This window comes from Staurois parvus, unplaced genomic scaffold, assembly GCF_062004578.1.
Source record: "Staurois parvus isolate SC_StPar_1 unplaced genomic scaffold, SC_StPar_1.0 ptg000114l, whole genome shotgun sequence".
NCBI lineage: Eukaryota > Metazoa > Chordata > Amphibia > Anura > Ranidae > Staurois > Staurois parvus.
This window is the reverse complement of record NW_028317910.1, coordinates 1,531,260-1,545,681: the sequence shown is the minus strand read 5'-3', so window position 1 is coordinate 1,545,681 and position 14,422 is coordinate 1,531,260. Positions and strand designations below refer to the sequence as shown.

At 40.6% G+C, this 14,422-nt stretch overlaps 1 pseudogene across 1 annotated transcript in view; it reads right to left on the bottom strand.

Annotated features, from left to right (window-relative positions):
• The window catches only part of LOC149467357 (uncharacterized), a 68,561-nt pseudogene that overhangs the window by 34,627 nt on the left and 19,512 nt on the right, over positions 1-14,422 (bottom strand). The window contains exon 5 of the transcript XR_016311932.1: positions 3,532-3,584. The product of XR_016311932.1 is annotated as an uncharacterized LOC149467357 (transcript). The remainder of the gene's footprint in view (positions 1-3,531; positions 3,585-14,422) is intronic.

Here is a 14,422-nt window from a genome sequence, read left to right as displayed (position 1 = left end):
TGACCCTCCTCCAGCATGTGATTAGTCAGTAAAAGGAGAAGCAGCAGATTAATGAGCTCATCTCCCTGTCACTCTGACTTCCCCTCTTATCAGATTGGTTCTTGTTAGCACATGAATGGCTCTTTGTGTTTCTTCCCTCTATACTGACCTGAGCTCTATCTACATCTTGGTGCTCGAGCCCCTGGTAAAGTTCATTAAAAAGCAACAAGATTTCAGTAATTTAATTTCATTAATTAAAAAGTATTAATACATGCGGGCTCCTAATAAGATTGATTTTGATGTTGTGTGAAAAAACTTTTATTCATGTTCTAAAATTATTAGATATATCTGTAATCCTATCTGTACACCTTTAACATAGATCTATATAAACAGTGCCAACTAGACATGTGCGTTTGGTTTCATAACGATTCCATTTTCATTAGAAAATTTGATTTTCAGAGATTCAGATATATACATATCTACGAACTGTCATAGAAATGAATGTAAACGAATCCTAAAAAATTTGTAATAAAATTAATAAATTATTTCATTTATTTCATTCAGACTACATCACATGATTCTAGAGTAGTTTGGGCCCATGGAAAGTTAATTACATTTTTTAATTTGTTCAATAATTCTGATTCAAATAAATTTGTGATTTAAATTGAATTTGTAATTGTCACAGTCTGTTCAGTTCAGTTCCACAGTCTAATGCAATTCTTTGGTTTGAAAAATTTGGGGCCATCACATTTTTCATTATCTATTCCGTTGTGTCCGAAAATATCAAATCCTTTTGCATGGTTTTGATATATGAATATCAAATCCACCCAAAATATATAGCAATCCTACAAAAAAAAATTTTTTTGAATCTACCTGGATCAACAAATATACAAAACAAATGCTGAATATAACAAAACAAATCCTGAAAACAAATCTGTTCAACATAACAAATATGACTAAACAAAATTCTTAAATGAATGAATGTATCCGAAACAAAACAAAAATTTCTGGCATGCACATGTCTAGTACCGACTGAGTTCATGAGGGCTTAAGCAGAGCTTAAAGAAACCGAAAGCCACTCTGGGGATTTTGCTGGACTATAAACTCTGAGATGCTTTCAGACCAATGAGAATGTAAAAACCACATGGGAGTCCTGGGTCTACCTGAAATTCCTTCCAGTTGGACATGCCAAGGACAGAACCACTTAAAATCTCCCTTAGGGTTTTAATAATAACTGAGATAACACATGTTTAGCACATGTCCCTTAGTTTGGTTCTGACCACTCCAAGGCACTGAAAGATTGTGAAAGTATTCAACCCTTCATGATGAATAAGCAACTTCATGACCCGAAGTAGAAACATTGACCAATCATTGAAATAAACCACAAATTAAAAATTTGGATTTGGAAAATTTGTAAATCTATCAAAAGATAACATCTCAATCTTAGATCAACATCAGTTAATTAACTAGTTGGCTTTTTATCTCTTTTGTACTACATTGGGAAGGTCTTTTAGCTTTTCAGTCTCTTACCCTCTAAGACCTATACAAGTATGCAATGGCAGAAAATCTTGTAAAGAATCCACCATTTTTAAAGTAAAGGCAAAACTTTTTTTTGCAAGGGTTTAAACTGCTGCCAAATTTTTATTGTGGTCTGTGTCCCCATTGTGGGCACTAGCCCCTCTATTTGTTGTGGTAACCATTGTCACCAGGAGAGAACATAAGGGAACATCCTACATTTTAACATTTAATGAGACCAAAAGCTGAGAGTAAAACCACTTGCCAACCGGCAAATATATACATACATCTTCAGTTTGGAGTGGAATACTGGGGATATGGCTGCAGCAAAGTGCCATAACCCCAGTATTGCTTTTTTCAGACGGCGATTCTCTTCCTCCTAGAGGTGGTCTGAGCAGTGTACCTGGAAGATCGGTAAGTCCGAGTACGCATCTGTGGTTCACGGCACTTGGGCATAGGGAGGAGTGAAGGAAAGATGGCCTCCACTAATCTCTATCGCCTAGGAGCACCGGAGCAGCGTCATTACATCACCTAATGTAAACAAGGCCTAAAGAATCTAATGCTTTACATTGTAGAGGGGAGAAAGATGACCTGTCACTGCTTATTTCTATCACAAGGGATGATTACATTCCTTGTGATAGAAATAAAAGTGATCAAAAAAACATTTTTTAAAGTGATAGAGTAAAAATAAAATCTGGTCATCTATCTGGTATGAAGATGTAGCTACTGGTTTCACCATGTCCTTTCCACTCTGAATCCTGATTGGGAGGGCCAGACTCGTTATAACCACCTGGTGAAATCAAAGTCAAATCAAAGTTTGATTTCACCAGGTGGTTATAACGAGTTGGGACCACCTTAACCGGGGTCAATTTTTTCTGATGGGTGAGCAATTCGCTTATTGTCTGCACATGGTAAAAGAGCACATTTTTTGGTCTACGGGACTACATCTTCATGGGACTGTCACCTTAATGTTCACTATATATGTCTAGGAACATCATTAGTTAGATGATGTTGAGAGTATACTGTATTATTTATTTGTTTTTATTTTTTGACACACAATTATTGCAGCGCCTAGTTATTCACGTATTTAATTGCTCAAGTGTATTAAACTTTTTAGGGGCAGCTGCTAACCTCTTTTTGCCTGGCTTAATGCAGGAAACACTTATTACTGTTTGGTTGTTTAGTCATTTGGGCTCCACAATATTTCAATTACTTATAGAGTTATATATTGTGTTTTGTTTTTTTTTTTAATTCATTAAAGTGTATTTTTTCACAAACAATTGAGTTTGAAAAATTGCTGCGCAAATACAGTGTGACATAAAAAATTGAAGTGACCACTTATTATTATTTTATTCTCTAGGGCCTCTGCTACAAAAAAATATATAATGTTTGGGGGTTTCAAGTAATTTTCTCGCTAAAAACCACTGATTTTTACATATATGAGAGAAATGTCAGAATTGTCCTGGGAAGGAAGCGGTTAAATGGAGATCAATGTTCTGGTGACAATTGTTTAAGATGGGAATTCCTTTGATTTTATGTGAGATTTCTTATCACTTTCTGTTGAGTCTCCAAGACAAGATGTAAAGAAAAATCTTCCTAGCAGGACACAGACAGCAGAAAAATCTTGACAATGGTTTTAATCCCACTCTACTCTATCAAGAACAAAAAAAAGCAAAGTTTTGGCTATACAAACTTTATAAACAAGACACCTTCTTTGTCTTTATAATGGCCATGTTTGGGCAGCAGGACCGCAACATACATCAAGATTATGTTGACATATAAAGAACTAGGTGATTAACTAATCCCACTGTCGTCCATTCAAAACAAAAATATAGGATTTACGTAGACAACGTAAAAGTAGAACAAAAGGTTATGTTTCCGATGGAGCAATAGTATCTCTGTCTTTTGGTATAATAATTTTCTTTACGAGAAAAGAGAATACAATGCAAAGAACCCATGTCAAGCTGGAGGGAATAAAGAGCGCAATTAATTTGTATTGTTATGGAGATATTAAGTTGCGTTATTAGGGTGACTCACGAATGACGCAGAATCAGCAGGGTCCGGCACTTTGAAATTTTTATCTCCGAGCCCTGAAACAGAGATGAAGAAATTAGCTGCAGGGGAGGCTATAATTACATATGAAACTAAAAGAGGAGGAAAAAAATGCATTCACTAACTTAGGCTCACATTAATGAATCATATCCTGCTTGAAAGGCCATGGAGTAAACTGGCTGGCAAGACTGAACGGAAATAAACGACTGAAGGCTTTTAAGTCACGACCTAGTTGCTAAGTTAATGCTCTTCTATTGTAGACTCAAATTAAGGGTATTTTTAAATGCAATTTCACCCATAATTGTATATTTTAGAGTTACTCAGATGGTCTTTTTTATCACAGGACAAAAAGTGGTACACTGTGTTCCCATCTAACATAAATGGGCATTTATGGGCTGCCTTCAAACCCCTCTGTATCACTTGTGTAATTTTGCTGAGGCTGATGTACTTGTGGAGAACAATAATTACCAGCTACATAATCTGTAGAATCAGTTTTTAGGTCATTTAATAATAACCATCTGAGTCATCAAGATTTGGAAGACTGGTTAATTCACTATTTGTGAGTTTTTCGTTACAGTGTTAGCCTAACCTAACCCTGCGTTAAACTTCTCCACAACTTTATTCCTGACCTCTCTGGTGTGTTCCTTGGCCTTCATGAAGCTGCTTGTTCACTAATGTTCTCTGAGAGTTTTACAGAACAGTTGTATTTATACTGAGATTAAATTACACAAAGGTGGACTCTATTTACTAATTACGTGACTTCTGAAGGCAATTGGCTCCACTAGATTTTAGTTAGTGGTATCAGAGTAAAGGGGGCTGAATACAAATGCACACCACACTTTTCAGATATTTATTTGTAAAAAATTTTGGAAACCATTTATCATTTTCCTCTTCCACTTCACAATTATGTGCCACTTTGTGTTGGTCTATTACATAAAATCCCAATAAAATACATTTACATTTTTGGTTGTAACATGACAAAATGTGGAAAATTTCAAGTATAACATGAAAGTATAATCAAACATGTTAGGGTGAGTTGGGTTAAAAGGAATCAGAGGTTTTAGAAAAACCTGAAAATGTTAGTTCTCTGGCTTTTATACTATCCTAGTGGCTTCAATATTTTATAACTCACATAGAACAAGGCAATCAGGGTTTATGACTTGCTTCAATTCAATTGTTTCTAGACTCATAAATTTATATAGACAGAGACATTCAGGCAACCATCCTTTTCAGATGGAGATCAAGGGCTATGGCAACCTACAGTACATATTTCTCTTAGAACAAGTTTCACCATCAAAAAGTATAATTATGATTTTATTAACTACATATAGCACCTAGAACATAGAGGGGAGAAAGCTGAAGAGTAGACACACACTATATGGGTCTCTACAGATGGTGACTGAACCTATAAAGTTAAAAGACAGTTCTTTCAAGAGATAACCTACAGCAAATCTGGGAGAAGTAGTATGAGTAAAGATGTCACATGACATCAAAGGTTCTTCAAAGATTTGGTCTTCCATATAATAACATATGCCATTTTGAGTGGGATTTTTTTTTACATTAAATATAACATTTTTAAAATACAGACATATAACAAATTGTAACACATTAATCATGTTCAGTACTAAACAGGTAAAATATTGAAAACCCATGCTGTAAAAAAATGTTATATATTGCAGTTTACCAATCTTTAGATGTGGTATCTGCATTAGTTTTCTTTGTTTAGGCTTTTTTCCCTTTATTATCCCCTGGTGATCTGGCCAGCAACACACCTCCTGTATTATACAGACATCCAGGGGCGGACTGACCATTTGGAAACTCGGGCACTGCCCGAGGGCCCGGGGTCAGTAGGGGGCCCCATGAGATGCCCCTGGTACCTTTTTCATAGGCTTTTTTGAGTTTGGGCAAGGACACAGGGGCCCCATGATCCCCTATTGCCCGGGGGCCCCATGAGTTGTCAGTCCGCCCCTGCAGACACCACTCTGGATAAAGGAGCCCAGAGGCGGATTTGGACAGCAGCATTGTCAGTCTGAGGCGGAGGAGTGTTAGATGTATTAGCAAATTTGAATTATTTGTACAAAACCAGCGCACTCTCAGTCCTTTAAAAGTCTACATACAATTAGTAATAATCTCCTTATATTCTCACCAGACACTTAATGCAATAGAGCATTATATATATCAGCAAAATCTTCCTCTACTCTGCTTCACTTCCGTCCCATCCACAGTGCATACTCCCAAGTAACATAAAGAAAAAAATATTGCATATAGTGTAGTATGTCCCAATATTTGTATAAATTCAAAAAAAATAATGTGTTCACTTTTCATGTGCCCAAATGTCTTCACCATGTGATCATAATAAACTCATCTTCCTTAATATTTACTCTTGCCCTCCATTGGTAAATTTCTTGCATCAATCAATATATTAATCTCCAATCCAAATCTTCATCACAATCTCTTCTATTCATAACAGAATGAAACACACATAAATAAAGTGATTTATCCACCATGTGTGTGATTCCAATCACCAACTGTGCTCCACACCTCACCCTTCAGGTCATGCACCTTACCAGGGTACTAATTGTAAATAGGCATCTTAAATAATTCTGCTGTGTTTAAATTGCTTCATATATCCCAGAATCTTCTATTTGTTCCACCGCACCGCATACTCCCAATACATATAATTAAAATGGAAGCCATAGTGCGGTAATATATGTAAAACACTTTGTTAATTAAAAGTGTGCTTACATGAACCTCGGACAAATAAGACCTTCTTTAAAATGGCTGCTGCGGTAGTTCCGGTTTTGCGGCTGATGTCACATCCTACTGATGCGTTTCATCATCAACTGACTTCCGCATAGGTCGTGAACCGTGATCAGATTTACATACACTAATAAATTGAAGCCGAACCCTAGCTAATACTTTATAATCTGTTACAGCAAAAATGTTTTTTTTTTCCTTTTGGAATAAAGGTTTTACCATAAATAAATACAATCTGACCATTTAAGCACCCCTGCCTGTGCTGAATGATCTGTTTCATCCCGGTAACAAGAGAACTTTTCTGTTAAAAAACAACAGTCTTACTGGCCAGACCACCAGGTGAAAATAGAAGAAAGAAAGCCTTAAAATGGAAACTAATACAGCATCTTAGAATTGGTTAGCTGCAACATATTGAATGTTTGCTTTTGGGTTTCATACTGCTTTCAGAGTAGGTCTTCGGTAGTCAGCTAGATAATATTGATTTATATATACGGTATATACCATATTTTTCGCTCCATAAGACGCACTTTTTTTCCCCCAAAAAAGGGGGGAAAATGTCAGTGCGTCTTATGGAGCGAATATAAAGCGGCCAGTCCGGTATTTTTGCGGCCACCATGTCAGAATACCGGGCCGGCCGCTCAGCTGTTCTCTCCTGCAGGGCCTTACCTGTTCCTCGCTCCAGCGCTGCACAGTCTTCCCGCGCTGGCTTCTGTGACAGCCGGGTGCCCACTGCGCATGTGCTGCGCTTTGTGAATGATCCGGTGTCTTCTGGGACACATGAAAGGTCCCAGAAGGCGCCGGGCCATTCACAAAGAGCAGCGCTTCTCGCACATGCGCAGTGGGCACCCGGCTGTCACAGAAGCCGGCCCGGAAAGAAGAGGGAAGGACAACTCCGCGGACGTGGGAGCAGGTACCTGTCAAATTCAGGTACCCGCTCCCCCTCCCTCCCCAAAGGTCAGCAGTCTCTGGTCATTCCCTGCACTGTCTGCAGTCTTTGGTCATTCCCTGCACTGTGTCCGCAGTCTCTGGTCATTCCCTGCACTGTCCGCAGTCTCTGGTCATTCCCTGCACTGTCCGCAGTCTCTGGTCATTCCCTGCACTGTCCGCAGTCTCTGGTCATTCCCTGCACTGTCCGCAGTCTTTGGTCATTCCCTGCACTGTCCGTAGTCTCTGGTCATTCCCTGCACTGTCCGCAGTCTCTGGTCATTCCCTGCACTGTCCGCAGTCTTTGGTCATTCCCTGCACTGTCCGCAGTCTCTGGTCATTCCCTGCACTGTCCGCAGTCTCTGGTCATCCCCTGCACTGTCCACAGCCTCTGGTCATCCCCTGCACTGTGTCCGCAGTCTCTGGTCATCCCCTGCACTGTCCGCAGTCTCTGGTCATCCCTTGCACTGTGTCCGCAGTCTCTGGTCATCTCCTGCACTGTGTCCGCAGTCTCTGGTCATCTCCTGCACTGTGTCCGCAGTCTCTGGTCATCCCCTGCACTGTGTCCGCAGTCTCTGGTCATCCCCTGCACTGTGTCCGCAGTCTCTGGTCATCTCCTGTACTGTGTCCGCAGTCTCTGGTCATCTCCTGTACTGTGTCCGCAGTCTCTGGTCATCTCCTGTACTGTGTCCGCAGTCTCTGGTCATCTCCTGTACTGTGTCCGGAGTCTCTGGTCATCCCCTGTACTGTGTCTGCAGTCCATTGGTTCAGAATATTTTTTTTTTCTTGTTTTTCACCTCTAAAATCTAGGTGCGTCTTATGGTCAGGTGCGTCTTATGGAGCGAAAAATACGGTATATATATATTTTGTTATTCAACCTATATAGCCCAATTACACAGACTAATTAAAATTGAGAAAATGATAAAGGTCATTTTTTTTAAATTTGTTCAAAATTTTTCAGCTTTCTTCAACAATTCTAAAACTGTTGATGATTTGGGTTGTTTCCAAAATCTTGGCTTTACAAGTTTGGCTGCAATAACCAAAAAAGTTTGAGGACTTGTTTGGCCTGTGTCAATAGGTTTTTTTTCTTGTCATGCACGTTTTGCATTTTCATACAAGTCTACAGGAATCCAAAACCTGCTTTAATTAGGTCAAATGACGGTCAATAGAAGCTCAATTATAGGTTAAATGTAGCTTTCAATTAATCCCTGAATGATCTCAGAAGTGTCTCAAACAGATGTCAAACTGATACCATTGGCACAAGCCCAAATCCTGTAGACACAGGTGCTTGTTGGTGGAAAATGAATATAATTCTTTGGACTGTCAGTTCATGCTCAAGAGAAAAACTGATACAGAAAATGAAGCTCATATATTTTGACCTCCTAATTACAAGGTAGACTCAATGGACAAAGACTAAAGAGACATCTTTTTCACTGATCTTCTAACAAGCTATTACTGACACCCCATCAAACCCAATAAAATCAAACCTTAAACCACAGTTCTTCCTTTGTTGTGTATCTCTCGTGAACGTATAAAATCTTTGCTTCACCAGCCAAAATTAATACAGGCCAAGTTATCGCCTATAACTGATAGAAGAATTGCTGTGGATTTAACACCCAGTCACCTAGCTACCTCGTCTATAACTCCAAGGGACAAAAACTGTTAATTATATTTCTCAGAATACACAGACAGGTGAGATAGTGCAGTCCCTATAAGGCACAGCAAAATAATCTCCACACTGAGGAAGATCTGAAGGCAAGGATATTGTGTTCAAGGAGAGGACTACGTGGGGCTTTTCTAATTAATTTTCGGTCTAAATAAAGATTCAGTCCATTATTTGTCTTCCAATTAACCCCACGCCTTAAAACAGAATGAATCTACACAGCCATGCTGAGACACTTATTTAAAGCAAAGATTATTTGTAAAGCCTTGTTTCTAATAACTTGAGTTTAATCTGCTCCACAAGAAAAAGGTGGGATTAGAAAAAGAAAGAAAGTTGAATGTACAAAAAACCTAGCTTAATTTTTGCATCTTTTTTTTCTAAATGTAGTGCTACCCATGCAGGAGCATAGAAATTTGGGTTCAATATTTTGCACCTCAACTCCAAGAACACCCTCAGCCCCTCTGACACACCTGGTTGAATGAAAGTTACTGCAAGCAAGAACATGAGTATTCTGCATATTCCTTTAATTTGACTGTGAATTAGTACAAGGAAATAGACACAACACCATATGGTAAATTAATTCAATGTATTGGTAAGGGTTAGAATGAATGGTGGTTTGAGCATAAATGAGCATAAAGAAGGTAGGTTCAGACACAGTTTACTGAACAGTATACTCATTATGCCAAAGTAATTTAGAATAGAGTTCTTTACCACTAGACAAGAATCAACACATAAATCAACAAAGTCGGCAATAAACAGTGCATATAAGCATTTACTACAATATGAATAATAAAACTATAACTAGTCTAGGGTGCACTTTATGAGAATGGCTAAGATATGGTGCAATGTCCCCTGAGAGGTACTGTACCTCTTACCTAAAGCAATAGGTAAAATTCTCTGAGTAGCAACAGCAAAGATACCATGTTTATTCCTAACTCTTCATTCGGCTAGCACTGGGATCCAGTTGTACCGTTGGTGCACATGAGACTAGTCCCAGTCGAGCCTGCAGGCAGCATTAAGGCTAGTGGATGGCTGTATGGTCAGTTCCTAAAGTGCTCAGTTTGTCTAGCAGAAGATAGTAAATCTCCATAGCAGCAGATCACCAATCCTAGCAATATTGCAGCTCACCATCTGGTCACACACAGCGATTAGTCCACTTTCTGCTCTGCACCCAGGTGACTCTGGCTGTCTGCACCCCGAACTCAACATTCAGCATCCTGCTTACTCCAATGTAAGGCAGCAGTGGTGGTGAACACTGGACAGCTATGTGCACTCTCTAGGCTCCTTCATGGCAAAAGGAAGCTTGTCCTGAATAGCTTGAGAAAATACCACTTGTTTCCCTCCTCCTGGCAATCTCTTTCTGGAAAATGCAGTCCAAAAGCTCTTGAGTACAGCAAAGTCTGTTTCCTCTGTACTACAGTTCCCACAGTGTATTGCTACCTGACTCAGTCTATTTAACTCTTCTTGCACAGCAGCTCCCTCCTCTTGCTGATATAGCTGTTAACCAGTTCAGCACCACAGGGCAGCAGCTAGAAAGAGCAGCTGCAGCCAGTGTTTCTCTCATTCTCCATTCCCAGTCAAGAACTTGGCTACACAAAATAACATACAGTCAGGTCCATAAATATTGGGACATCAACACAATTCTAACATTTTTGGCTCTATACACCACCATAATAGATTTGAAATGAAACAAACAAGATGTGCTTTAACTGCAGACTCTCAGCTTTAATTTGAGGGTATTTACATCCAAATCAGGTGAACGGTGTAGGAATTACAACAGTTTGCATATGTGCCTCCCACTTGTTAAGGGACCAAAAGTAATGGGACAATTGGCTTCTCAGCTGTTCCATGGCCAGGTGTGTGTTATTCCCTCATTATCCCAATTACAATGAGCAGATAAAAGGTCCAGAGTTCATTTCAAGTCTGCTATTTGCATTTGGAATCTGTGGCTGTCAACTCTCAAGATGAGATCCAAAGAGCTGTCACTATCAGTGAAGCAAGCCATCATTAGGCTGAAAAAACAAAACAAACCCATCAGAGAGATAGCAAAAACATTAGGCGTGGCCAAAACAACTGTTTGGAACATTCTTAAAAAGAAGGAACGCACCGGTGAGCTCAGCAACACCAAAAGACCCGGAAGACCACGGAAAACAACTGTGGTGGATGACCGAAGAATTCTTTCCCTGGTGAAGAAAACACCCTTCACAACAGTTGGCAAGATCAAGAACACTCTCAATACAGAGGGTTCACCACAAGATGCAAACCATTGGTGAGCCTCAAAAACAGGAAGGCCAGATTAGAGTTTGCCAAACGACATCTAAAAAAGCCTTCACAGTTCTGGAACAACATCCTATGGACAGATGAGACCAAGATCAACTTGTACCAGAGTGATGGGAAGAGAAGAGTATGGAGAAGGAAAGGAACTGCTCATGATCCTAAGCATACCACCTCATCAGTGAAGCATGGTGGTGGTAGTGTCATGGCGTGGGCATGTATGGCTGCCAATGGAACTGGTTCTCTTGTATTTATTGATGATGTGACTGCTGATAAAAGCAGCAGGATGAATTCTGAAGTGTTTTGGGCAATATTATCTGCTCATATTCAGCCAAATGCTTCACAACTCATTGGACGCCGCTTCACAGTGCAGATGGACAATGACCCAAAGCATACTGCAAAAGCAACCAAAGAGTTTTTTAAGGGAAAGAAGTGGAATGTTATGCAATGGCCAAGTCAATCACCTGACCTGAATCCGATTGAGCATGCATTTCACTTGCTGAAGACAAAACTGAAGGGAAAATGTCCCAAGAACAAGCAGGAACTGAAGACAGTTGCAGTAGAGGCCTGGCAGAGCATCACCAGGGATGAAACCCAGCGTCTGGTGATGTCTATGCGTTCCAGACTTCAGGCTGTAATTGACTGCAAAGGATTTGCAACCAAGTATTAAAAAGTGAAAGTTTGATTTATGATTATTATTCTGTCCCATTACTTTTGGTCCCTTTACAAGTGGGAGGCACATATGCAAACTGTTGTAATTCCTACACCGTTCACCTGATTTGGATGTAAATACCCTCAAATTAAAGCTGACAGTCTGCAGTTAAAGCACATCTTGTTCGTTTCATTTCAAATCCATTGTGGTGGTGTATAGAGCCAAAAATGTTAGAATTGTGTTGATGTCCCAATATTTATGGACCTGACTGTATATGGATACACTGGCTTTGTGCAGAGGGAGTGCCTAAGATGACATGACTTGCCATGCAAACGCACCCTCAACAACTCTCAATCTGAACCTTGTGAAGCTATACCCAATCTTTGGAAATAAAACCCGATACTCTAAAGCTAAAACATTTTTGCCGCCTGTGCACCACTGGGACATTTCCCTTTATTTCCTATCCTGCTGCTACAAAAAAAGAAAGTGAGAGGAAATTCACTCTGCCTGAGTATTTTTAAAATCTGCTTATAAACATGAAACGGTGTCTAAAACAGTAAAACCTAATGTGTAACCTACCCCCTTACCAGGTCACAAGCAAACTCATTCACCAGGTTTACCACGATAAATGTGAATTGACTGAATTTGCTCTAAATGTGGGTTCAAAGAATGACTTTGCTCATGGTGTCTTTAAACAATTGATGAAAAAATCAGCATACAGCCCCATCTTGCTACACACTCTCCTTGCCCCTACTGGCTCAGCCACATGCTTTACCCTTTAGCCTCACTTGGTTAGGACATCAGAATCAATAGTAAAGACAGAGCCTCACCCCAGAACTTTGGACCCCCATGTCCCCTAAATCTAAGAGAAACATAGGACCACAGTCCTCCCTACATTTATGCCATTAACTGAATGCTTTCACGTCCATTGAACTCTGCTCTCCTACCACTCAAATATTTTGTGAGTCTCTTCACATACCCATTGTCTGTTTAATTGTGTTTTGTAAAAAGCTTTCTGATTTTGCATGATTAACTTGGCACCCTTGTGAGAGAGGGTTGATGAACGGTGGCAATTCTTACAGCGTGATTTTGTCTGACGGCACCACACAGGCAGATGTTTCTGTTTTCATTTTTCCCTCTAATCGTCTATTGACAAAAACATTTTTCATCTTGAATTGTTCCACATTTACACAGAGCTGTGCTGGCGGATTAATGTAACTGCTGCTAAATTGTTATTCTGTGCATGTTCTCCTACTGACATTTGTCAGGAAATGAAGCTTGATGTATCACAGATTGTCCAAAGATTTGAAGGAAAAAGAAGAGCCTAAAATAATGACCTAAGAGTCCTATTGACCATGGACATCTACATGACCATGGAGAATACACTGAAATCTCAAACATTGTTATCAGCCCTATCTTCCCGAGTTCTTTCTGTAAACTAGGGAACCCCTCTATGTTACAGAGATAAGGAGCATGGGAGGTGTTCTGTAGTCCTAACACACTTCCTGTCCTAGGATGGCAATGCTGCAGGGAAACAGTGCAGTAAGTGAGTATGACCTTAGGACAGGAAGTGTATTAGTGGCAGGATCACCGGGTGAAAATATAGGAAAAATCCTAGTGTAGCCACTGCATTTAAGGAACAGTAAGGTGCAATACATTACATTTTTGTTCTTGGGTTTAAATATACTTTAGGAAAGAGCTCTCCTCCCCCTTCCTCTATCCAGATATACCTGTGATGACCATTTTTCTAAGTTCTGATATTCTGACAGGCTCCTGGCTCCTCTTTAAATTTTGCTTCAGCCCTGGTGCATTACCTATGTAGCGCCCTCCTAGTTTGCTAGGGGGAGCTAGAATCCTGATTGTCAGAGAAGAGGGCTGCGTAGCAGCCTGGGTGTGACAGTCAGGAGGTTAAATTTGGGTCAGGGCTGAGAGGCGCTGCAGGCCAGCCCCTCTGGAATTTCCCCCTTCTCTAGAGCTTTGGAGGAAGATCTAGAGCAGGGGTCGGCAACCCGTCGATTGCTGTCTACCTGATGACCGTGGGCAGGTGACAGGTAGACCGCAAACAGGTCCCTCTCCGCCAGCCTCCTCCGCTGCTGCTGTCATTCTCAGAGAGAAGAAGGCAGCACAGCTCAGGATAGAGGGTGGGAGGAGGAGCTGGCCAAATTAACTTTTCATATTAACCCACAAATAATTGGTTGGTAGGACTGACCTAGCAACCAATCACCTGTGGGTTAATATGAAAAGTTCATTTGGCCAGCTCCTCCTCCCACCCTCTATCCTGAGCTGTGCTGCCTTCTGCTCTCCGCTGTGCACTGAGGATGTCAGCAGCAATGGATGAGGCTGGGGGAAAGGGGGGGAGAAGACATTGTTGGAGGGAAGGGAGCCAGAGGTCATTGCTATGTTGGAAAGGGGGGGGGGCAGAGGACACTACTGGGGGAGGGAGGTGATGTGCAGATGACAGTGCTATGGGCAGGGTCACCCCCATAGCAGTGTCCTCTACTGCCCTTCATATCACCCACACACACACAGTAGTGTCCTCTGCCCCCCCCCTTTCTCATATGGCAGTGACCTCTGGCCCCCTTCCACCCACCCCCCTCAGCAATGTC